The 24327-nt window shown below is 39.4% G+C and overlaps 1 protein-coding gene and 1 long non-coding RNA gene across 8 annotated transcripts in view; one reads left to right on the forward strand and one right to left on the reverse strand.

Moving 5' to 3' along the window:
• Window positions 1-24327, forward strand: part of BACH2 (BTB domain and CNC homolog 2) — a 367860-nt gene that overhangs the window by 183726 nt on the left and 159807 nt on the right. The window lies entirely within an intron of this gene.
• LOC140713182 (uncharacterized) lies at window positions 2713-23517 on the reverse strand. Its single transcript, XR_012095073.1, has 2 exons — window positions 15465-23517; window positions 2713-7657 (listed from the first exon to the last, which is right to left on the reverse strand). It is a non-coding gene; the product is annotated as an uncharacterized lncRNA (long non-coding RNA).

The following is a 24327-nucleotide window of genomic DNA, read 5'->3' on the forward strand; positions in this document are numbered from 1 at the left end:
GGGAGAATGCTCTATAATCCCATTAATGGGATTGCTGGATCAAATGGTAATTCTGTTTTTTGCTCTTTGAGGAATCGCCATACAGCTTTCCACAATGGTTGAACTCATTTACAATCCCACCAACAGTGTATAAGGGTTCCCTTTTCTCGGCAACCTTGCCAGCATGTTATTGTTTGACTTTTTAATAACAGCCATTCTGACTGGTGTGAGATGGTATCTTGTTGTGGTTTTGATTTACATTTCTATAGTGATCAGTGATATTGACCTTTTTTTCATATGCCTGTTGGCTGCATGTATGTCTTCTTTTGAGAAGTGTTTGTTCATGTCCTTTGCCTACTTTTGAACAGGGTTGTTTATTTTTCTCTTGTAAATTTGTTTAAGTTCCTTATAGATACTGGATATTAGACCTTTGTTGGATGGGTAGTTTGCAAATATTTTCTTCCATTCTGTAAGTTATCTATTTACTCTATTGATAATTTCTTTTGCTGTGCAGAAGCTCTTAAGTTTAATTAGATTCAATTTGTCAATTTTTGCTTTTGTTGCAATTGCTCTTGGTGTCTTTGTCATGAAATCTTTGCCCGTTCCTATGTCCAGGATGGTATTGCCCAGGTTATCTTCCAGGGTTTTTATAGTTTGGAGTTTTACATTTAAGTGTTTAATCCATCTTGAGTTGACTTTTTGTACGTGGTGTGAAAAAGGGGTCCAGCTTCAATCTTCTGCGTATAGCTAGCCTGTTATCCCAGCACCATTTATTGAATAGAGTCTTTTTCCCATTGCTTGTTTTTGTCAGCTTTGTCAAAGATCAGATGGTCATAGATGTGTAGCCTTATTTCTGAGCTCTCTATTCTGTTGCATTGGTTTATATGCTTGTTTTTGTACTAGTACCATGCTGTTTTGGTCACTATAGCCCTATAGTGTAGTTTGAAGTCAGGTAAAGTGATTCCTCCAGCTTTGTTCTTTTTGCTTAGGATTGCATTGGCTATTTGGGTTCTTTTTTCGTTCCATATAAATTTTAAAATATTTTTTTCTAGTTCTGTGAAGAATGTCATTGGTAGCTTAATAGGAATAGCACTGAATCTGTAAATTGCTTTGGGCAGTATAGCCATTTTAATTATATTGATTATTCCTGTAATGAGCATGGGATGTTTTTCCATTTGTTAGTGTCTTGTCTGATTTCTTTGAGTACTGTTTTGTAATTCTCATTGTAGAAATCTTTCACCTCTCTGATTAGCTGTATTCCCAGGTTGTGTGTGTGTGTGTGTGTGTGTGTGTAGCAATTATGAATGGGATTGCCTTTCTGATTTGGCCCTCAGTTTGGTTATTGTTGGTGTATAGGAATGCTAGTGATTTTTGTACATTGATTTTGTATCCTGCAACTTTGTTGAAGTTGTTTATGAACTGAAGAGCTTTTGGGCCAAGACTATAGGGTTTTCTAGGTATACAATCATGTTGTCTGCAAATAGAGATCATTTGACTTCCTCTCTTCCTATTTGGATACTCTTTATTTCTTTCTCTTGCCTGATTGCACTGGCTAGGAATTCCAGTACTATGTTGAATAAAGTGGTGAGAGAGGGCACCCTTGTCTTGTGCCAGTTTTCAAGGGAAATGCTTCCAGCATTTGCCCATTCAGTAATATGTTGGCTGTGAGTTTATCATAGATGGCTCTTATTCTTTTGAGGTATGTTCCTTCAGTACCTAATTTATTCAGAGTTTTTAACATGAAGAGATGTTGAATTTTATCAAAAGCCTGTTCTGCATCTACTGAGATAATCATGTGGTTTTTGTCTTTAGTTTTGTTTATGTGATGAATCACATTTATTGATTTTCGTATGTTGAACCAACCCTACATCCCAGGGATGAAGACTGCTTTGTTATGGTGGATTCACTTTTTGATGTGCTGCTGGATTTGGTTTGCAAGTATTTTGTTGAGGATTTTTGCATGGGTGTTCATCAAGGATATTGACCTGAAGTTTTCTTTTTTAGTGTGTCTCTGCCAGGTTTTGGTATCAAGATGGTGCTGGCCTCATAGAGTGAGTTGGGGAGATATTTCTCCTCCTAATTTTTTGGAATCATTTCTGTAGGAACGGTACCAGCTCTACTTTGTACATCTGGTGGAATTCAGCTGTGAATCCATCAGGTCTTGCGCTTTTTTGGTTGCTAGGCTATTTATTGCTGAATCAATTTCAGAGCTCATTGTTGGTCTGTTCAGGGAATCAATTTCTTCCTGCCTCAGTCTTAGGAGAGTTTGTGTGTCCAGGAATTTATCCATCTTGTCTAGGTTTTCTAGTTTGTGTGTGTAGACGTGTTTGTAATAGTTTCTGATGGTTGTTTTATTTCTGTGTGGTCAGTAGTAACATTCCCTTCATCATTTCTAATTGTGTTTATTTGGATCTTCTCTCTTTTATTCTTAGTCTAGCTCATGGCCTATCCATTTGATTATTTTTTTCAAAAAAGGAAATCCTGGATTCATTGATCTTTTGAATTTTCATGTCTCAATATTCTTCAGTTCAGCTCTGATTTTTGTCATTTCTCATCTCCTGCTTGCTTTGGGTTTGTTCTTTCTTCTCTAATTCATCTAGTTGTGAAGTTAGGTTGTTAATTTGAGATCTTTCTAACTTTTTGATGTGAGGATTTAGTGCTATGAATTTCCCTCTTAACACTGCCTTAGCTGTGTCCCAGAGATTCTGGTATGTTATATCTTTGTTCTCATTATTTTGAAAGAACTTGATTTCTGCCTTCACTTCATTATTTACCCAAACATTCAGGAACATGTTTCATTTCCATGTGATTGTATGGTTTTTGAGCAATTTTCATTGTGTTGACTTCAGTTTTTATTGTGCTGCGGTCTGAGAATATGTTTGGTGTGATTTTGGTTATTTAACATTTGTTGAGGATTGTTTTATGTCCAATTATGTGGTCTATTTTAGATTATGTGCCTTGTGGAGATGAGAAGAATGTATATTCTGTTGTTTTGGGATGGAGACGTTTGTAAAGGTTTATCAGATCTGTTTGGTCCAGTGCTAAGTTTAGGTCCTGAATATGTTTGTTAATTTTTCGCCTTGATGATCTGTCTAATACTGTCAGTGGAGAGTTGAAGTCACCAACTACTACTGTGTAGGAGTCTGTATCTCTTTGTAGGTCTCTAAGAACTTGCTTTAAGAATCTGGGTGCTCCTGTGTTGAGTGCATTTATATTTAGGATAGTAGGGTGTTCTTGTTGAATTGAACCTTTTACCATTATGTAATGCCCTTCCTTGTCTTTTTTTATCTTTGTTGGTTTGAAATCAGCTTTGTCTGAAATTAGCATTGTAACCCCTGCTTTTTTTCTGTTTTCCATTTGCTTGGTAGATTTTTCTCCATCCTTTTATTTTGAGCCTATGAGTGTCATTAAGTGTGAGATGTGTCTCTTGAAGACCACATACCATTGGGTCTTGCTTTTCTATCCAGTTTGCCACTCTGTGCCTTTTAAGTTGGGGCATTTAGCTCATTTACATTCAAGGTTAGTATTGTGTGTGTGAATTTGGTTATGTCATTGTGCTGTTAGCTGATTATTATGTTGGCTTGTTTGTGTGGTTGCTTTACAAGTAACACTGGTCTGTGTGTTTAAATGTGTTTTTGTATTAGCTGATAGTGGTCTTTCCTTTCTATATTTTGTGCTCCTTTCAAGATCTCTTGTAAGGCAGGTCTGGTGATAGTGAAGTTCCTCAATATTTGCTTATCTGAAAAGGATCTTACTTCTCCTTCACTTAGGAATCTTAGTTTGGCTGGTTATGAAATTCTTGGTTGAAGATTTTTTTCTTTAAGAATGTTGAATATAGGCCCTGAATCTCTTCTGGCTTGTAGGATTTCAGCCTTAGTGGTTCACTGTTAGCCTGATGGGGATCCCTTTGTAGGTGACCTGCCCTTTCTCTCTAGTTGCCTTTAACATTCTTTCTTTCATTTCAACCTTGGAAAATCTGACAATTATGTGTCTTGGGGATGATCTTTTTGTGGAGAATCTTGCAGGAGCCACTGTATGATTCTCTCAAAAAAATAAATAAATAAATGGCATACATTGTAGAGGATGGCCTGGAGAAGAAAAGGATTAATGACAGGGAGATCAGTTTGGGGACAGACAATGAGATCTTGGACTCTCATCTTGTTTGATCTGCAGAAAAATAGTCAAGAAGGCAAACATTAATAGCCTAATAATGTCATCTCTCATTTAAATTTGAGACGGCAAAGTATGTACTAGTGAGGGAGAATTGCAAGTTGTAAGCCATCATTTCTCTTATTTTACATGTATATATTTTGCGTATGCAGAGAGCTTTCCTGCATGGTATCCTAACACCCATTGTGACTCACAGAAGCATCCACTCAGCAGATACTAATTAATCACCTGATGTGTTCCAAGTATTGTCCTAGATGGTAACAATATGGCATAACACAAGATACAAGATTCCTACCCTTGTGGAAACTCACTTTCTGTTTTAGGAATGCAGACAACAAACTAGCTGTCAAATTAGTGAACAGTATCCTTTCAGAGAACGCTGAGTGCAATCAGGGTAATAAAGGGAGCTATGTAATCCAGAGGAGGGCAGTGTATAGGAAGATGTGTATGGGCAGGTTGGGTAATGCCTAACACAGGAGATGAGACCTAAATGAGGAGAACCCTACCTCCTAAAACCTGGGGGAGGATCCTTCCAGGCTGGAGCACACAGGATAGGTTTAAAGAGATCCACAGGTCAAGTGACTGGAGAAGGGGAAAGAAAAGGAGTACAGGCATGAATGAGGAAACTGAGGCAGCCAGGGCCTTGCAGGCCTGGGCCTGCACCTCAGATGCTATTCTGTGAGCAATGGGACATCTAAAGTTTGAGTTTTAAGCAGAAGAGCGATGTGATCTGACATACATTTTTAAAAGTTTATCTGGCTGCTCTGTGGAGAAGGGCTTCTACAGAGGCAAAAGTAAAATCAGAGAGACCATCAAGAAGGCTTTTTTGCAAGCCCAGGAGAGAGATGGTGATGGTCTGGATAGAAGATGGCAAGCTAGTGCCACAATTTTCAAAGTGTGGTCTGTGGGTTCCTGGAGGCCCGCAAGATCTTATTGGGAAATGCAAGGTTAAAACTATTTTCGCAGTAATAGCAAGATGCTCTTTGTCTTTTTCACAGTATTGACATGTGCACTGCTAGTGCAATGTAATGGTGGGGAAAACTACTGGCACCTCAGCATGAAATAAGATAGTGGTACCAAACTGCTAGTTCTTCACCAGCACATACTTACAGTAGAACAGAATGCCAATTTCACTTCAGAATATCCTGTATGAAGCAACAACAATTACTGTTTTTATTAAATCTCAACTTTTGAGTGATAGCTTTTTAATATTCTGTGTGACAAAATGGGAAGCACACATAAGCCCTTCCACCGTATACCAGAGTATACTGGTTATCGCCAGGAAAAACCCGTGTGCAGTTTGAGTCACAAGCTGAACTGGCTGCTTTTTTCATGGAATGCCAATATGACTTAAAAGAACAACTAACAGACAAACTCTAGTTACTCCAATTTGGGTATTTGTTTGACAGATCTTTTATCAAAAATGAATGAAGTGCCCTGATACTTCAAGAAAAACAACTGACAGTATTTGTTGCCAATGACAAAATTTGAGCTTGAAACAAAAATTAGGATTTTGGAAAACACATAGCTGCCACTGTAAAGCTTGATAACTTCCCAATATATGAAGGACTTTTTCTGATGAGATTGATGGTGATGTTAATGAATGTGGAAAATTTGGTATTGGATCACGAAATGTGAAACATTCAAAAGATCTCAAAGATCTCCGAACTTAGTGAACAGGTATTTCCAATTGACCAAATGTGTAATGTTATAAAATTATGCACAGGTGAAAAATCCATTCAAAATGCAAGATAGACAAATAGATTTTAATATTAACAAAATAAGAAAAGTTTTTATTGACAGATTTTCAGGTACCACATTTCAGACTCTACATTTTAAAAACTACCACTTGTTGATTTCTGGTGTAGAATCAGAGAATAGCCACAGTTATCAAAAGATGATGAAAATATTTCACCCATTTCCAACTATGTATCTGTGTGAGGCTAGGTTTTCTTCATGTCCTTCCATCAAAACACCATAGAGCAACATATTGAAGGCAGTACCAGATATGAGAATCCAGCAGTCCTCTATTAAGCCAGATATTAGATTTCCAAAAATGTAAAAGTGTTACTTCTCTCACTTATGTTTTGTAAAATGTATTAATTTTCATTAAATATGTGATTTGTGTTAATATACAATGATTTTATTGTTTTTCAAATACAGTGAATTCTATTTAAGTTTTGTTTTAATTTCTAATATGGCACATATCAATAGATATAACCCACATAATCAAGAACTCTTTGGGGATTTTATTAATTGTTAAGAGTGTAAAGGAGTCCTCAGACCAACATGTCTAAACACTGAGCTAATGAAAGTGGTTAATTTCGAGATGTATTATGGAGGCAGGGCAGATGGAAGTCTATATATTCTCTTTTATTCATCTTCGGATATTTGTCCCAAGCAGTTGTGATGAAAAAGACTGGAAAGAAGTAGGTGTGGAGGGAGGATGGAAGCAAGAATTCTTTTTTGGCTATGTTATACTTGAGATGCATGTTGAATATACAAGTTCAGGTGCTGAGTAGGAAATTGGATGTGGAAATTCAGGAAGAGGTCAGGGGCAACATATAATAAATTTGAGAGACTTCAGCATATAGGTGACAAAACCACAGGCCTGGGAGTGAGTATAGTTAGAGGAAAGAGAAAAGTCCATGGATGGAGCTCCAAGACATGCCAGCATTTAGATGGGGAGCAGAGGAGGAGGAGCAGGGGAGAACTCCTGGGAGGGAGCCACAGGGGAAGCTGATGAGAAGCCAGGACAGTGTGGTGCCCCTGAAGCCACAGGAAGAAGTGGTTTCATGGAGGAAGTTGACGACTGAGTCAAGTGATAGTGAGAAGTCTTGTAAGATGAGAATAGAGAGTTGAGCATGGACTTGGCAAGACGGGGATCATCACTAACCTTGATAAAAACAGTTTCTCTGGAGTGACAAAAAGTCTACAACAGGTTAAGGAATGAAAGAGAAATGAGGAAATAATGGCAGCAAGTAAAGACAACTATTTTGAGGGTCTTCCTTCAGAACAGGGGCAGAGAAAGGGACTGGTTCTGGAGGAAGCTTTCCCGTCAAGAAGGGATTTAAGAGATGCCAAGGGAAATGGTCCATGAGAGAGAAATTGATGTCCCAGGGACAGCGAAGGTAAATTCAGGAACATATTCCCTAAGTGAGAGAGAGGGAATGGGGATCCAGAGCTCAAGAATAGTGATTGATTCCTGAGGCGGGGAAAGAGCAAACAGAAAGCCCAAGAATGGGGCAGGTCATCCCTCTGTCCTCAATAAAAAGGTTAACTGGGGAACAACTAAAATTGAAGAAAGTTACAACAGCTGTAAGACAAGAAGGGCGTAGATTCTGTATTTGGGTGGTTGGTTGCTTTTTGCCAGCTTAAGTCATGATAGACATTCTCCACTGCCCCAGCCATTTGGTTCTCTTCCTCGGGGCTGCAGTAAGCAAAGAGCCCACCTGATAACCAGCTTATGAGTTGGCCTCCTCTGTCTGATCTCAGGCTGTTTCCAAAGCTGGGAAGGAAGAAGGGAAGAATTAGACAAAAAGTGCTTTGTGATTTCTTTGGTAGTTCACTTTCAGTAAGAAGCCATGGAAGTGTAATGCAGCGTCCACTCATCTCTAACTAGATTCTTCTTGACCTTTCCTTATTATGTCAATTGGAAGAGGAGATGGCTCTGGAGTTGAAATGTCTCCGTTCTCCTTTGGAGACAATAGGGATTGACAGCTTGAGCAGGTAAGTTTAGTCAGGGCTATATTTCATCCCAAGCACATGCTGTCCACCTTCCCATGAGGGTATATTAAATATTATTACTACCATTGATAATTAATACCAGTCATTCCCTTGAGATCTCAGGTTAGTGATACATAACTAAGTCTGCGTCATTTCAAGACATCTCCCAGGTGAGGGGGTGGTTTAAGAAACAAAAGGAAGTGAACTGTGTCTGGTTTCATTATGAGGCTGGGACTTGTATCAGTCCTCACGCCCCATGGGCAGGACTCAGCGGAGAGCAGAAATCCTGAAATCTGTTTCATCATTTAACATCCTCTTGTCTTATATAGTTCTCAGTAGGAGAAATAAATAGATGTGGTAAATATTTATTCAGAGTTTCCTCTTGGAATTTACCAAGCAGGATTTGACACAGCATACACACTGAGCCAATTCCTAAAGGGTATTGTTTACTGAGTTAGTTTTCACCCCGACTGCCCACTGCTTTGTAAGCCTTGTACAGTTCCATGATAAAAAGAAATTCCCTTGAGCACAGTTCTCTTTCATGTGCTCCTTTGCCACTGAGTGAATAGACAGAAGAAAGAAGAAGGAAACAAGGGACGAGACCCAAGTGAGTTGACATTTAATAATGGGAATAAGTGCCAAGACCTACAGTTGTATCCCACACCCCCACAAAAAAAAAAAAAAAAAAAAAAAAAAAAAAATCACAAATAGAGAATGTGGGAAATAAAACACAATAGCAATATGTGAAAAATCCTTGGGGGTTTCATTTCTGTAAGCTCAATCCTAGCCAGTGATGTGATGTAGCTGCCCAAAACATTAATGAAATCGTGGTCTGCATTGTAGGACTAAGAACGTGAAAAATAGTTGTATGTACTCATCACTAGTAAAATTGTGCTTTATTTGAGATCACATTTGATAGATATATTGGCAAATGTGTTATTGGCTATAACATGGGGTGGGTTTTTGTTTGTTTGTTTGTTTTGTTTTGTTTTGAGACAGAGTCTCGCTCTGTCACCAGGCTGGAATGTAGTGGCACGATCTCAGCTCACTGCAACCTCTGCTTCCTGGGTTCAAGCGATTCTCCTGCCTCAGCCTCCCAAGTAGCTGGGACTACAGGCACACACCACCACACCCAATTAATTTTTGTATTTTTAGTAGAGACGGGGTTTCACCATGTTGGCCAGGATGGTCTCGATCTCTTGACCTCGTGATCCACCTGCCTTGGCCTCCCAAAGTGCTGGGATTATGGGAGTGAGCCACCACGCCCAGCCTATAATGTGGTTTTAAATTGAAATTATGATTTTTAAATTTAGAATTTAAATATTTTTAAAGGCCGATGGCCCAAGACAGTGATAGAGAACCTGAAACCATGTCAAATAACATTTGAAGGAACTAGAAACAACTATCCAGAGACAAGACTTGGGGAAAGAGGAGGCAGAGCCACTGCTTACTCCCTACCATGTATGTAGGTGTTACCCTTCCTCTGGTTGCCCTGTAGGGCAAACCAGGGTTTTTAGGCTACAAGGAGGCAGATTTGCCTGTAATGATGTATGCAATGATCTGGTACATATAATTCTCCAAAACTGACTTGGCAGTACCTTTCTTCTCATTGGAAGTATTTAATCAGTGCCGCCCACTTGATGGTCAAGACTTTGACACATTGAACTAGCTGATCCCCAAAATGCCTGTCACCTCATAATAGCACAGTCATGCATTACTTAACAATAGGATGCATTCTGAGAAGTACGTCATTAGGCAGTTTCATCATTGTGCAAACATCATAGAGTGTACTTAATGCAAACCTAGATGGTATAGCCTACTGCACACCTAGGCTGTATGGTATAGCCTACTGCTCCTAGGCCACAAACCTGTACAGCATGTTAGTCTACCAAATACTATAAGCAGTTGTAACACAGTGGGAGGTATTTGTGTATCTAAACATAGAAATGGTACAGTAAAAAATGGTGTTAGAATCTTATGGGACCACCATCATATATGCAGTCTCTTATCAACTGAAATGTCATTTTTCAGCACATGACTTTATTTACTTCACGGAAAGTGTAGGTTTGCTTTTCATTAACCATCTACTTAATTAAAATAATGAGCTACGAAGGCCAAATAAAAAGAGGTGGCCACTTCTCCAGAGCTACTTTCGGTACCTGAGGATAATTTTATGGAATAAATATCTTTGAAGTGTTCTAGCTTTTTTGAAACTTTAGCTTTAAAAAATGAAAAGGCCCTTTCGTAGCAGTCCTTGTCTCAAAGAGAAAAAGAAAAATGTATTGAATGCAGACTGAGGTCAGCAAGCCCCTCTGCCCTGTTTCGTTCTTCCCTCTTCTGAAGCTCAGTTGCTTTAGAAAGGAGCTTTGGAGAGAACAGGAAACAAAGTTGATGCAAGAGTCGCACTAACTCTAAGAGAAACTGTTAGTGCAATCTGTAGTTGTATTGTGGGATAAGTCTTAAATAATTACTTTGAAGCTTGGAGCCCCAAATTTTTTAATTTAAGGTCTAAAAATTCAGTCTTTTAAAGCAGATTTTGATGACTAAAACCAGGAAAATGGCCCCATCCTTCACTTTTCTTCTTGTTCAGTTGGTTAGCTGTAGAATTGCCACCCCCATAAACAGATAAAAGGACTGAAAAACAGGAAGCAACATCAAATAGTTTTAAATTACTTTGGGAAACTCCTGAAAGTGGGTGTAATATGTGTGGGCCTTTAAAAATGAATCATATTTATGCATTTGATGTACAGCTACTTAATTATTTTTTACAGTTCAGCCTAACGTTCATTGGTATTTTTATTTTCCTGCCTATGTTTTGGTCCTTACTTGCCATGTATAACTGCTGCTGGTTTGTGTCCCACTGGTACACCAAGTTGTTCAACCAGCTGTTGATAAACGCATTACAAAGTATGTATGGAATAAAGAAACCACAAGAGATGAAAGTATTAGGTAATTATTTTTTAAAAAAATTAAGGTTTGCTTAGTTGGCCCATAGCAAGACCCTGATGTATTTGGCCGCAGCCAAACAGAGAAATATTTGGCTAAGCTGTCTTCAGCACAGTGTTCCCAAAACAAGTGAAGGAAGCCTTTGTTGTGTGAGCACCTTGATACTCTGGAAATGCCTTGCAGCCACCTCCACTTTATCATCCAGAGGGTCGGTGTCTGCAACATGGGGTGTGTGTAATGCACAACTGCACATCTGCAATCTGAAGGCTTCCCAGCCCTGATCCACATGGCTCTGGACAGGTCTGGCTCTAATATTTGTAGGGCTCCAGACAAAGGCACAATTGAAGCTCATATACCGTACACTTAAATATTAAAATTTATGAATCAGACTAACAAACTGGTTGTATAAAATACGTTCTGTCCTTCTGCCTTGATGTAATGACTTTTCAGAAGGCCAGGTTTAAATTTAGAATTATCACTCTCCTTAGAGTTCCAAATGGGAACATGGTGGTATGGGGGAAACAAGCATACACCTACCCGCTTCCTTCTTTCCTGCTCCTTCTCCTCCCACTCCCCCAGACCCCCATCCTGCAGGGGCCTTGAAACATGCACATGGACACACCAGCCCAAATGTCCAAGATACATGCACATCTCTGCAAATAGCTGCCCTTGGCCATTCTCTCACCCTTCAGGTGGTGTAGCTCACCAAAGGGAGGAAGGACCGAGGGAAAGAGCATCCACTGACCCTGGGAGCTCACTTGGGGCCCCTTGGGTGGGAAATTCTGAAACAGTTTAAGGAAGAGATCATAAGACAGATGGGGGACGATGCCTCCCTGGCCCAAGTGAAGGAGAACAGAGTCCTTCCTTGCCTAGGTCTAGAGGCTGTGCTGCCTGTGGGCATTTAAATAAAATCTGCAGCATCTCCCATGTTGTCATGACAGCAGTTCTTTCTCTTCACACAGAGACCGCTCCTGCCTCAACTCCAAGGGCCAGAGCGAGTTGGCACACCCTCCAAGAGGAGCACCTCGCTTCTGGGAACAGCAGGAGCAGCCTCATTGTTGAGGTTTCAGTAAAGTATTTTGCCTGAAGTTCTCTTACTGGTTCAGCCTCTCCTTCAAGCTTTGTTCCTGTTCCCTCTGAACACCCCACCTCTCCATACACACCTAGATCGCTAACTTGAGACCTGGAGAAAAAAACTGTTCTTTTGGGGGATACATCACTCAGCCCTAACGTTTGCCCTCTCCAGAATCAGTGATCGCAATAAAATTGTGAAGGATTGGAACATCTTTTTGAAAATAATATCAGGGGACCCTTGATACCTGCGGATTTTATTTGGTGCTGATTAAGGGTCAGTATGTCCCTGTGATGCATGTGGCCCCCTCTTTGCCACTTTGTCGGTCACTGACCAGGCCACTTCACCTCTCTACACTTCATTGTCTGCATCTACAAAAAGTGAACAATAATTCATGCGTGTTTCTATTTCAAATGGATGTTTTCAGGACAAATTTTTAAATACATATACAAAGAGCAATCAAAATATCCAATCAGTCCCCTTTCCAGTAGAACTTCATTTAACTCTCCAAGAGCTTTTGTATATTACCAAGAAATAGGATTCAGACTTCCCTAAGTTGACAGAAAAGCACGAAATCTGTTTCTAACAGATGTTCCCCATGATCCCCCAAACGTAAACATGTTTTCAAGACGATAGTGAGACAACCTGTTTACACAAGGAAGTACTTTAAAAAGCAAACAAAAAAGCATCACCCAGAGCAGTCATTGTGATCAAAGTGCCGTCAATTATTAGGGTGTAAAGGGAACTGATGACTCAACTTAGCACCACCGCGGTCTCCAGATTTCAGTTTCATAACAGAGTTTCTTTTCAGGAATATTCTTCATATACACACAAATCCGATTTTCTTTCTAAAATGTTTCTCGATTTTTGTCAAACCGAAATACCAGGATCTCTTCAAAAGATGACTCCGATAACCAGATGATGCTGAGATGAGCATCACACAGACACACTTCCCCATGGAGAGCAAGGTTGCTACTCGCTGGGATCTTGGTGCCTGGGAGGAGGGACAAGGTCTTCCACACAGCAGCTCCTGGCTCTCTCTGCTCCTACACCTCCCCAATTAGTCAGATGCAGCATAGAAACTCTCAGACTGTGTGGTGGTAGAAAATAACTTTCTAAATCAATCAAAGTGTGATATTTTGATCCTTTCACATGCCTGGGTATTCTGGGCAAATGCATGCTCAAATCAGTGACTCATGGATCAAGATGCAAAGTAGGTCTCTGAATGCTGGCTAGAAATCAGTTTTTAAACCTGAAGCAAAATATAGTCTGGAAAAAAAAAAATATATATATATATATATATAGTGTATTGTGTCAAATTTAGCAGTTTTTGTGAAAATAACTACCACTGCCCCTCAAAGTATTGTATATTGGGAGTTGGCCCTGAGTTAGAAAGAAGAAGTAGGTTAGCAGAAGTGTCTACATAAAAGCCCATAAGAAGTCTTAACTGATTATTATTATTTGAAATGGAGTTTCGCTCTTGTTGCCCAGGCTGGAGTGCAATGAAACGATCTCGGCTCACTGCAGCCTCCGCCTCCTGGGTTCATGTGATTCTCCTGCCTCATCCTCCCGATTAGCTGGGATTACAGGCACATACCATCATGCCCAGCTAATTGTTTGTATTTTTAGTAGAGATGGGGTTTCACCATGTTGGCCAGGCTGGTCTTGAACTCCTGACCTCAGGTGATTCAATGGCCTTGGCCTCCCAAAGTGCTGGGATTACAGGCGTGAGCCACCATGCCCCGCCCAGGAAGGCACTTTTTGAAAGTTTCATTCAAAACTCCTTTAGAGTGTGGTTTCCCATTAAAACAAACCCTTTAGATTCCCTTCGAGAATGGTGAGGCCAGACCCTGTGGCATCTTCACTGAATGATACTCCTTTAAATAGACTTTAGGGATAGGCTGGAAACCTGACCTCTTTTTATAATACCACTTCTATGGAAAATAGATTCATGTCTCACCATGTATCCTGGAGTCCCAGGAACTTTTCATATCATTATATGAGCTGTCAGTGGCAGTAGGAATGCCACCAAGACTATAACCCAAAAGCAGGATCATTACCCAATGCCACAAGAAGGGGACAAATAATAGTATGAGCTCTTTATATTTATAGTAAAGTTTAAGTCATGGGTTTATGTGCCAGGATCTTCCTGTGATTCAAAATACTTAAAAATACTTGACTGCAATTCATTAAAAGAAAAAATAAACTACACACAATAAAAGCCTATTAGAATGAATAATAAACAAGATCATCAATTTTGCAGGATGAAAGTTCAGTCTACAAAAATCAATTTCTGTACACTAGCAAGAAAAATGAAATTACAAAAATAATTCCATTTACATAGCGTCAAAAATAATTAAATGTTCAGGAATAAATTTAAGAAATAGAAGTGCAAGACTTGAACATTGAAAACTACAGAATGCTATAGAAAGAAATTAAGGAAACATAAATAAATGGAAAGACATCCAATGTTCATAGATCAGAAGACTTGTTAAGATGGCAAAACTCTCCAAACCTATATAGTCAACACAATGCCTATCAAAGTTGCAGCATTTTTGCAGAAATTGACAGGCTGATTTTAAAATTCATATGGAAATGCAAGGAACCCAGAATAGCTAAAACAATCTTGCAAAAGAGGAACAAAATTGAAGGACTCACACTTCCTTTTTTCAAAACATCCTATGAGACAGTGTAGTCTTCAGTACAGTACATGTATGCTCAAAGTTTTCAACAAGGGTTCCATAACAATTTGATGAGGAGAGAATAGTCTTTTCATCATATAGTGCCAGGACAACTGGATATTTACACACACAAGAATGAACTTGCACTTATACCTTACACCGTATACAAAAAAATTAACTCAAAATGGATCAGAAAAATAAATATAAGCAAAAATTCTAAAACTCTTAGAAGAAAATATAGGGATACATTTTTGTGACCTTGCATTAGGCAGTGGATTCTTAGATATAATACCACAAGTACAAAAGACGAAAGAAAAATTAGATAAATGGGACTTCATAAAATTAAAAACTTCATGCTTAAAGGAAACCATTAAGAAAGTGAAAAGATGGTCCACAGATGGGAGAAAATACTTACAAATCATGTATCTGACAAAGGATTTGTATCCAGAATATATAAAGAATTCTTACAGCTCAGTGCTCAAAAGATAACCCAGACAAGTAATGGACAATTAAAATATGCATTTCTCAGAAAAAGATATACAAATGGCCAATAAGTGAATGAAAAGATGTTCAGCATCATTAGTCATTAGGGAAATGCAATCAAAATTATGAGTTACCACTTTACCGCCACTAGGATGGTTAAAGTCTAAAAGACAGTGATAAGTGTTGGTGAGGATGTGGAGAAATTGGAACCCTTATACATTGCTGGTGGAATTGTCCTGCTACAGTCATTTTGGAAAACAGTTTAGCAGTTCCTCAAAATGTTAAATACAGAGTTACCATTTGTCCCAGTGTATTAGTTAGGGTTCTTCAGAGAATACAACCAATAGAGGGTGTGTGTGTATAGAGAGAGAGGAAGGGGACAGATTTATTTTAAAGAATTGGCTTACATGATTGAGGAGATTGGCAAGTTCAAAGTTTGCAAGGTAGGCCAGCAGGCTGTAGACCCAGAGAAGAGTTGATGTTGCAGTTTGAGTTCAAAGGGAGTCTGCTGTCAGTATTCCATCTTCTCGGGAGAGGTCAGTCTTTTTTCTTAAGGTCTTCAACTGATTGGATGAGGCCCACCTCATGGAGAGTAATCTGCTTTATTCAAAGACTACTGATGTAAATGTTAATCTTATCTAAAAAACACCTTTGTAACGACAACCAAACATGTTTGACCACATGTCTTGGTATGGTGGCCTAGTCAAATTAACACATAAAATTAACCATCCCTCCCAGCGATTTCACTTCCAGGTATATATCCAAGTAAATTGAAAACGTGGCCAAATATGTCTAACCGTACAAAAATGTTCTTGGCAGCATTATTCATAATAGCTAAAATGTGGAAACAGTCCAAGTATCCATCAGCTGATAAATGGATATACAGAATGTGGTATATGAATACAATTGATTATTATACAGCCATAAAAAGGAATGAAGTATTGACATTTGCTACATCAAGGGTGAACCCTGAAAAATGGTAAAGTGAAGAAGCCAGACACAAAAGGCCTCATAATATATGATTCCATTTATACAAAATGTGTAGAATAGCAAAATCTATAGAAACAGAAAGTAGATTGATGGTTGCCCAGGGTTGAAGGGGAAAGGAAATGAAGAGTAACTGCTATGGGTATAGGGTTTCTTTTTTGGATGATGGAAATGTTCTGATATTAGGTAGTAGTGATGGTCGCACAGCTCTGTGAATATACTAAAAAACATTGAATTGTATACTTTAAAGGTATGAATTGTATGATATGCTAATTATATCTCAATAAACCTGTTAAAAAATGCCTAAGGCTCCAAACATAAGTGGTCCTGGCCACCTAATAGAAAGCAGCAGGAGTTGCTTGTAAAATATAAAATGTATGCTGAATCCCATATGTGAAGAGTTAGAAGGGAATGAAATGATCATCACCATTTACTAGATACCTTCTGTGTTTCAGAAGCTATGAACATATCAGCTCTCTTAGTCTTCCTTAAGAAACGAAAACAAAACATAGCCAGTTTTAAGGACACACACCTGTAGTCCCAGCCACTTAGGAGGCTGAGGCCGGAGGATCACTTGAGCCCACGAGTTCGAAGATGCAGTGAGCTATGATCACGCCACTGTACTCCAGCCTGGGTGACAGAGCAAGACCCTGTCTAAAAAAAATAAAAGCGTAAGTTGGCTTTATCTTCCTTATTTGTTCGCATCAGGAAATTGAGCCTTTGTTCAAATTGCTTGGCCAAAGTCAGCTACTATGTTGGGATTAGACCTGGGTCTCTCTGACTTTAGGCTTTTTCCTAACTCACTGCCCCACACTGCTCCTGGAGGAGAAACCCCCTCCCGAAGTGAACAGAGAGTGTCAGGACCTGCTACTTAGAGAGGTGGGCAAAGTCTTCCCAAGAACAAAGGTATGAAGGCTGAAGTATGCTTTTGGAGAAAAAACAAAGGACTTAAATGCAAACAGGAAGCTTTTGCTTTTATGATAAAAAAAAAAAAAAAAGTTTAATTTTTAAAACAAAAGTGCCACAAGGACCAACAAGGAAAGTGACGGGAAGACAGAAGGGACCACAGGATCCAAGATGGCAAATTGCAAAGCAAAACCTAACACTGGGATAGAGCAAGCATGTCATAGACCAGTAAGAGAAATGGATGTTCCCAGAGTAGCCAGCTGAACTGGGGAGAGGCCCAGCTGTGTTGACAGTCAGTTGGACCAGAAGCCACGTAGCAATGTTCCTGAAGCTGAAACAAGTCGTTTCTCATCCAGAGACAAAAGTGGCACCAGAAGAAGTTACCCTGGATGCTCCATGGATAAGGATCCAGTGCAGGGGCTTGTGGACAAAGTAAAGTCTTAGAGTTCTTTTACAGGAGATTTTAACCTGAGGTTTATGGATTCTTAGGGGACCTACATCGTCTTCAAAGAGTCCTGAACTCTTGCTGTCATGTGGAAATGTTTTGTGTCTGTGCCTCTTCTGGAGAGAGAGTCTTCAGGTTTTTAAAGAATCTATGTCAGGAAGAAGATATTTAAAAGTTATTTAAATGTTTCTCTTAAAGCGCTAGGCTAATTTTCTGGCTGTGTGATAGATTGTGTTAAATGGTCTGGCACTCCTAATTTTTGGAATAAAAATGAATTCTTAGTGAATGATCTCACCGCCTGCAGTGCTGTCTGACTCTGTCCTGGCATTTGATAGAACTTGTTAGGGGATTAGGTAAGACAGGATGTTGGTACATTTGAGGTCATTAAACCAAGAAGGGAAGGGGGAGCGAAGAAATCCTGCTAAATATATTGTGGAACTGAACTAAATGCTGAATAGCTAAGGGACATTCTTTGTGCTCTGTGCCAAGACTTTAAAACCCTGTTTAGAAACAGACTAGAATGATGGAGACAGCTCCATCTAGATGCAGTGCATTGGTAAATGCCTGTCTTTCCAAGAAATACTATTTTACTTGTCGTTTTATGGAGGAGGCGTGGAAGGCTGTGATGTACTGGGTTGTATAACATTTTTGTAAGCGGATACAACTAGTATAGAACCTAGAGAAACAATAAAAGCCGACTTTTCACGTGGTGTCTCACAGTTCCCATTTCATGACTAGGAAAATAATGAATATGTCACAGAGAACCTAATTCGTATGAAAGGTTTTTGTCAGCTGAAATGCATGCCCAAAAGTTTATTTTCTACCTGTCTTTTCTTTCTACTTCTTTTTTGTTTCCTTCACTCTCATTTGGATGTATAGTTTTAGAAAATACTCACTTTAAAAATGATTGGATGGATACTGGTGAAGGTTGTACAACAAAACAAATGTACTTGGTGCCACTGAACTATATACTTAAAACTGATTCAAGTGGTAAATTTTACGTTTTGGATATTTTACTATAATTTTCTAAAAGTATATCGGCTAATACAGAAGGAAAACCCACTTACCCTTTGAGGCAAGAATTCCAAGTATCTTTATGTGGTAAATGCCAAGCCTTTCCCACACATGGTGTGAATATGTAAGTCATAGGGCAAAGTGTATATGGGATGAAAGTGCTTATTTAAGCATTGCATGGTCCTCACTCTGCCACTCACTGGGTCTGGAACCTGGGACCCTGTATTCCGAAGCAGATGTTAAGCCCTCAACAAATGCTGCCTTCTTCCTCCTCAGCCCATTACTCACACACTGGTTCAACAGTATTGTGAGACAGTGGGACTCAGTGATCTCCAAGGTCCCTTTCAGCTCTGCTGGTCCATAGTTTAAATTCACTATTTAAAAAAAAAAAATCTGCAGAACACTATGAAAATTCTCATGGACAGATGTAGTCCACGGGCTTCCCATGGGGACACACAGCAGCTTCTGTTGCTTCTGACTTTCTCTCTCCTCTGCTCCACATTCTTTCTCTTCCCCAGCCTGCCAAGAGTCATCCATGAGCTTAGACATGGAAAGAGAGGGCAGACAACAGAAAGAAGTGAGGTGGCTCAGGACAGAAGGCTGGGAAAGAGCCTGGCACTGGCTGTTGGACTGGGTTAGGGATGCAGCAAGCCTGGAGTCCGCCCTGACAGTGCCACATGGTTATGGTTATGGTGGAACCCAAGGCCATGGCCCCAGATTCTCTGAAGGGTGTGTGACCACAGGAGGAGTAAGCATGATTGATTTTTATACAAGGTGAATGGTGGAATGTAGAGATTCGATCCAGGGACAGAAATTGAGCTCATCATGTGAGGAAGAGCCACTGTTGGGGAAGAAGAGGCTATGTCAAGAAGTGCAGCAGGAGAGGAGGGCCGAGGGCAGATGTATGTCAGTCTCCAGGCAGGGTTTGAGCTGGGAGTGGATGAACTCTGGCCTAGGACTCCAGGGCCAGCAACAGCAGGCAGATCCCCAGGGCAGTGTGTCTCCTCTGGTCCCTCTGTGTGTACCTGTCACTGCACTGTGCAAACACTTGGTCTTCATTCATGTATTGGTGTATCCATTCATTCAAGTTTGTGCCAGGCACTTTTCCAAGTGTCAGGTATCAGTGGAGAGCAAGAGAAGCTAGTTCCCTGCCACTGTGGGTCTTAGTGGACCAAGAGAGAAGATAGGTAATTATACAGTAAATAAACATGTGGATTTTGATTATCCCTTGATGGAAACAAGCAGGACAATGCCTAGCTGTTTGGGAGAGGACAGAGTGCATTAAGGACAGTGTCTCTGCGGGTGACATATTTGAACTAGACCTAGTGAAGGAGAAGTAACCAGCATGGCTAAGGGTTGTGGGAGGGAATTCTAGGCAGAGAGAGAAGCAGGTGGCAAGACCAGGCAGGGGCTTTACATGGTCAAGGGACAGAAACGACACTGAAGTATAACAAGTAAGAAATTATGCTTTATGAACTATAACCATTTTAGCACTAATAAGCTAATCAACTCTTTATACAAATAGTTAAATTGTTGTGGTAGCTGCAGGCTTGTCAGTTTACTTTCATGTGTTACTGATAGCACATGGGAAAGTGGTCATGTTTCCTTCGCAGGAGAAGGATGTAGTCTCCCCACATTATGGAGGAAGGCAGTGTTGTACAGGGAAGGAGGTAGCCTTGACAGGGCAGCTTGGATTCAGATTGCATGTTGTCCCATCTCCGGCAGTGTGACCTTAAGCAAAGCACTTTGCCTCTCTGAACCAGGGTTCTCTTGTGTACCAGATAGGCTAATAATACCTGTAAAATTTCTAGCACAGTTCCTAGCAAATAGGTATTTTCAGATGATGATGGTGGTGGTGGAGATGATGATGATGATGATGGTGATGATGTATCAGTACAGTCTAGTATTCCAATTTTTATGTATAAAATCTGCAGAAATCCAAGAATTATTTCAAATTATGTACTTTCAACACATTTCTTTCACACTTTTTTCTTTTTTCTGGCTTGTTAGTGGCAAGTACTTCTGCTTGCACCATCCTTTTATGGTATAAGTGAAAATCTGATAACCTCTTTGCTGTATTTGGGAACTTAAACACCTTGAATGTCAAATAAGTGAATTTTCTAGCTTTGGTTCTTCAACTAGAGTTGAAGAACCTGAAATGTTGAAGTGGAAACTTTCAGAGCTGTTTAATCTCAATTAATTTTCTCCATCCTGTCTGAAATAACTGCATCTCCCTCCCCACTTCTTTCTCTGTTGCAGCAAAAAGCACGTTTTCTTTCATCACCTTTCCATGCCAGTAGAATAAAATACAAAAGCCACAAGATCTATGGTTCAAAGGGGTTCTGCCTTATACAAGTGTCTGTTTAAATTCTGTTTGAAAGATAAGAGTTTAAAAAAAAAAAAAAAAACTTCATCTCTGAATTTCCAGAAAATTAACGTCAGTTGACCTCTTTCTTTTTGAACCCCTTCAGCCATAAAATGGCGTGTGACTACTCCAGTTAGTGTTTCTGAATATAAATAAGGATTTCAGGGCCACTCTCAAGATGTTTGTTACCAAAACTGTCATCAGATTTTGAGTAATATTTTTATATAGCCTGGAACCAGCTGAACATTTGAGATTTGACCTTTTTAAAAAGGAGATAATGGTCTCTAAATGCAATTTGGATTTTTAGAACTAAGTTTTGAAGTGTCATTTTGTTTTCTGACCATTGTATTAAATTGTCTTTCTACTCAATCCAGAGGGAAAAAAAGTAAGTTTTTGTGTGTGTGTTTGTGTGTGTGTGTGTGTGTGTGTGTGTGTGTGTGTGTGTGTGTGTATAGATGTGGAAGAATCACTTATTAGCACTAAAAATCAAAAGTCTGACTTAGGGCAGGGGAACCGGAAGTGGCATTGTGAAGCTCGAAAGATTGGCTGACTGATGTCATTCTCATTGACGTGCTGAACATGATCCTATTGGGATGCTGAGCAAAATCAGGTTGTTTTATTTGATAAGTTTTTCACCTCAAGTGATAATCTTAATACAGTGGAGGGAATTGGCTTAAAAATCCTGTATCCCAACATGCGGTGTCCTGTCCTTGAAGGTTAGGCAAACCTGGATTCAGGTTCAAACAAGAGTGTAAACCAGTTCTGAATATCATTTGTGTTTTTTGTATCACTCCAGATTCCAATTAAGGTAGGAAGAGGTGATTAGGATAGGAGAGAATTGACAACAGGAGGACATTGAGAGCAACATTGGAAATCAGATCATTAAACCACTTTTGTGTTTCTTAGAAATTATTTTGTGGGTATTAGATTTGTAATGTAAATAAAAATACTTTCACCTGTAGTTTCCTAGGGACAGGCAAATGGGGTTTTCCTCATCAAATCCCATTAAAGCCACTAAGAAAATCCTAGCTAAGAGTTGAGTTGGGATAAAGAATTCAGTCAGCCTTACTTATACAAAAAGTGCCTTCTAGAAAACCTGATCATTTCACAGCTAATTGGAATGAACGTTCCCTTGCCCACCGTTTGCAGCTGGAGACCCACTTGTACTTTTTGTATGGCTGTTGCTGTAGTTGAATACCATTTACTTTTCTTAGCTTAAGAATGCGGTTCCTCTGACTTTTCTTTTTAAGTAAGTTTAAGATTATGCAAGAGGTAATTACCTACAGATAATTTCCCATATCTGGGATATGTTACTTTACTTGTTTGCGAATGAATAATAACCATTCAGATACCTCTTTTTAAACTTTCCCCCAACTTCTCTAACAGTAAATACGAAGAAATGAAAAAGCAGTGCTTTCATGCTTAGTGTAGCATTACCATATCTCATCACCCACCTTTTCCTAAGAGCAGTCTGGTGAGCCACTTCAAGATTTTGTGAGGTCTTTGGAAATCAATCTAGCGGCAAAATGCCACAAGGCAGGAAGTGTCCATGGTACTCTTATTCACCATGGTTTTGAGACACCTAAACATTGCCCAGCACATAGGAGAAGGGCAGTGAATCCCTATTGAAGGACTATATTGGGTATTGTCCTGTGGGTTTCTGGGGTTTGAAATAGGTCCAAGAAAACTAACATGTGAAGCCACCTAGGGCTGCACTATCCAATCAGGTAACCACTGATGATATGTGGCTATTTAAATTCAGTTGATTTAAATGGGTTAAAGTTAAAAATTCAGTTCCTCATTCTCACTAGGTACTTTTCAAGTGCTCAGTATCCTCATGTGGCTGCCATATTGGACAGCAGAGATATTGAATATTTCCATCATTACAGAAAGTTGTGTTAGACAATGCTAGCAGAATAGCAGTAGTAGAGGCCTAAATTAGTGTCTTTTTAAAGTAAAATTCCCATGTGACCCTAATGTGCACTCATAATACCAAAAAGAGCCCTCTTACACATCTTCCCTCCACGCTGTAGGAACTTAGCCGAGCAAGGTGGTTGGCCCTCCGTAGTGGCCGTCTCTTTGAGACTGATAGACAAACAACAGTAAAACTGTTAGCAAGACTGACAGCTGGTATATACTTATTTGGCTATACCAGTTGTTAATGTTATAAAATACTTGTACCAGTTAATAAAGACCTGCTAGCTTAAGTTTCTTTGGTATTTCCTTCCAATGCCCAAGAGGCCCTGGCCATTCCTTCAGGATTTCACCAACCTCCCCTCAGTCCAGCAAAAATGAGTTAGTTAATGTCTAGCTCATCTCTGGGAGTTGGGGGCTGCTCAAGGACTCTGTGCCAGCACTGCAGGCCTCAGACTGATGGATGCTACCTTTGACCTCATGGTTCCTTGGCCTCCAGGAGGGATTACTTCCTAAGGCACTCCCATCACTACTATGGCCATGTCCTACATCACAGATCCATTGGCTTCCAGAAGACCTTAAAGTCATTTCATCCAACCTCCTCATTTTACTGAAGAAATCAAGACCCAGAGAGTCAGACAGCTAGTTTATAGTCAATTTAGAAATAAAACAGATCTTCTAACTTAGCACTTTTTTTGTTACATCTTCTTGTGTTCTTTTCCTGAACTATGAAATGGCGATTAATATCTTTATGCCTCACAGAGTTGTTTAGTTAAAAAAAAAAAAAAAGATACCTAGTATTTTATGTAGGTCTTATAATCTGCAAAAAAAAAAAAAAAAAAAAAAAACACTCTGTGTACATTCTCATGTGATCCCCACAAGAACCTGTGAGAGATAGTAGGCTCCGAGGCAGTGAGTGGGGTGCCCAGCATAACAGAGCTACTGTGAGTGGGGAAGTCTGTATCTCTGTGGCTTGGAAAACTATAAACTCTTTTGTAAATGTAAGCTAATACACCATGTGGCAATACTTGCTTTTAGCTTGCGGTGTTTTGCAGTTCAGGATTTAGTGACATTGAAAGTAATAACTTTGTTCAAGTGCAAATGATGCAATGTGTGTGTATATATATATACATATGTATTTTTTTACTTTGACAGTGTGCCAGTTGCACAGACTTTGGTTCAGCATTGAAACAGAAGTGGGTTGCTTTGAATATATTTTTAAAATGAGAGAATCCAAATTTGTAATTAGCTTTACAATGATAGTTGTACAGTTTGAGTATCAAGGAGCATCCGGTAATCGTTTGTGTTATTAATGGTAGTTTGTTTTTTGTATTTCCCCTGAAGCAGTTAGGCCCTTTGGAAAAAGCAAAGTATACTCTTTGAGGGGTTATTTCTTCTATTCCCATTTTATTTTTCACACCCTGTAGCTCTGGTCTGCTTAAAAACTTAGTCATATACCTGAATGTGGCAAAGAAAAATCATTTATTAGCTATCCTACCTGCTTTGACACCTAATTATCAGGAAAATGATGCTTACATTATGAAGTAAAGCCACAGTGAAGGAAATGGTCCACTTCTCTTTGGTCTTTTGATCATTTTGATAGAAACAGTCCTTATTTTTACATAAGATTGTTGGGAAT

Source organism: Chlorocebus sabaeus, chromosome 13, assembly GCF_047675955.1.
Source record: "Chlorocebus sabaeus isolate Y175 chromosome 13, mChlSab1.0.hap1, whole genome shotgun sequence".
NCBI classification, from domain to species: domain Eukaryota; kingdom Metazoa; phylum Chordata; class Mammalia; order Primates; family Cercopithecidae; genus Chlorocebus; species Chlorocebus sabaeus.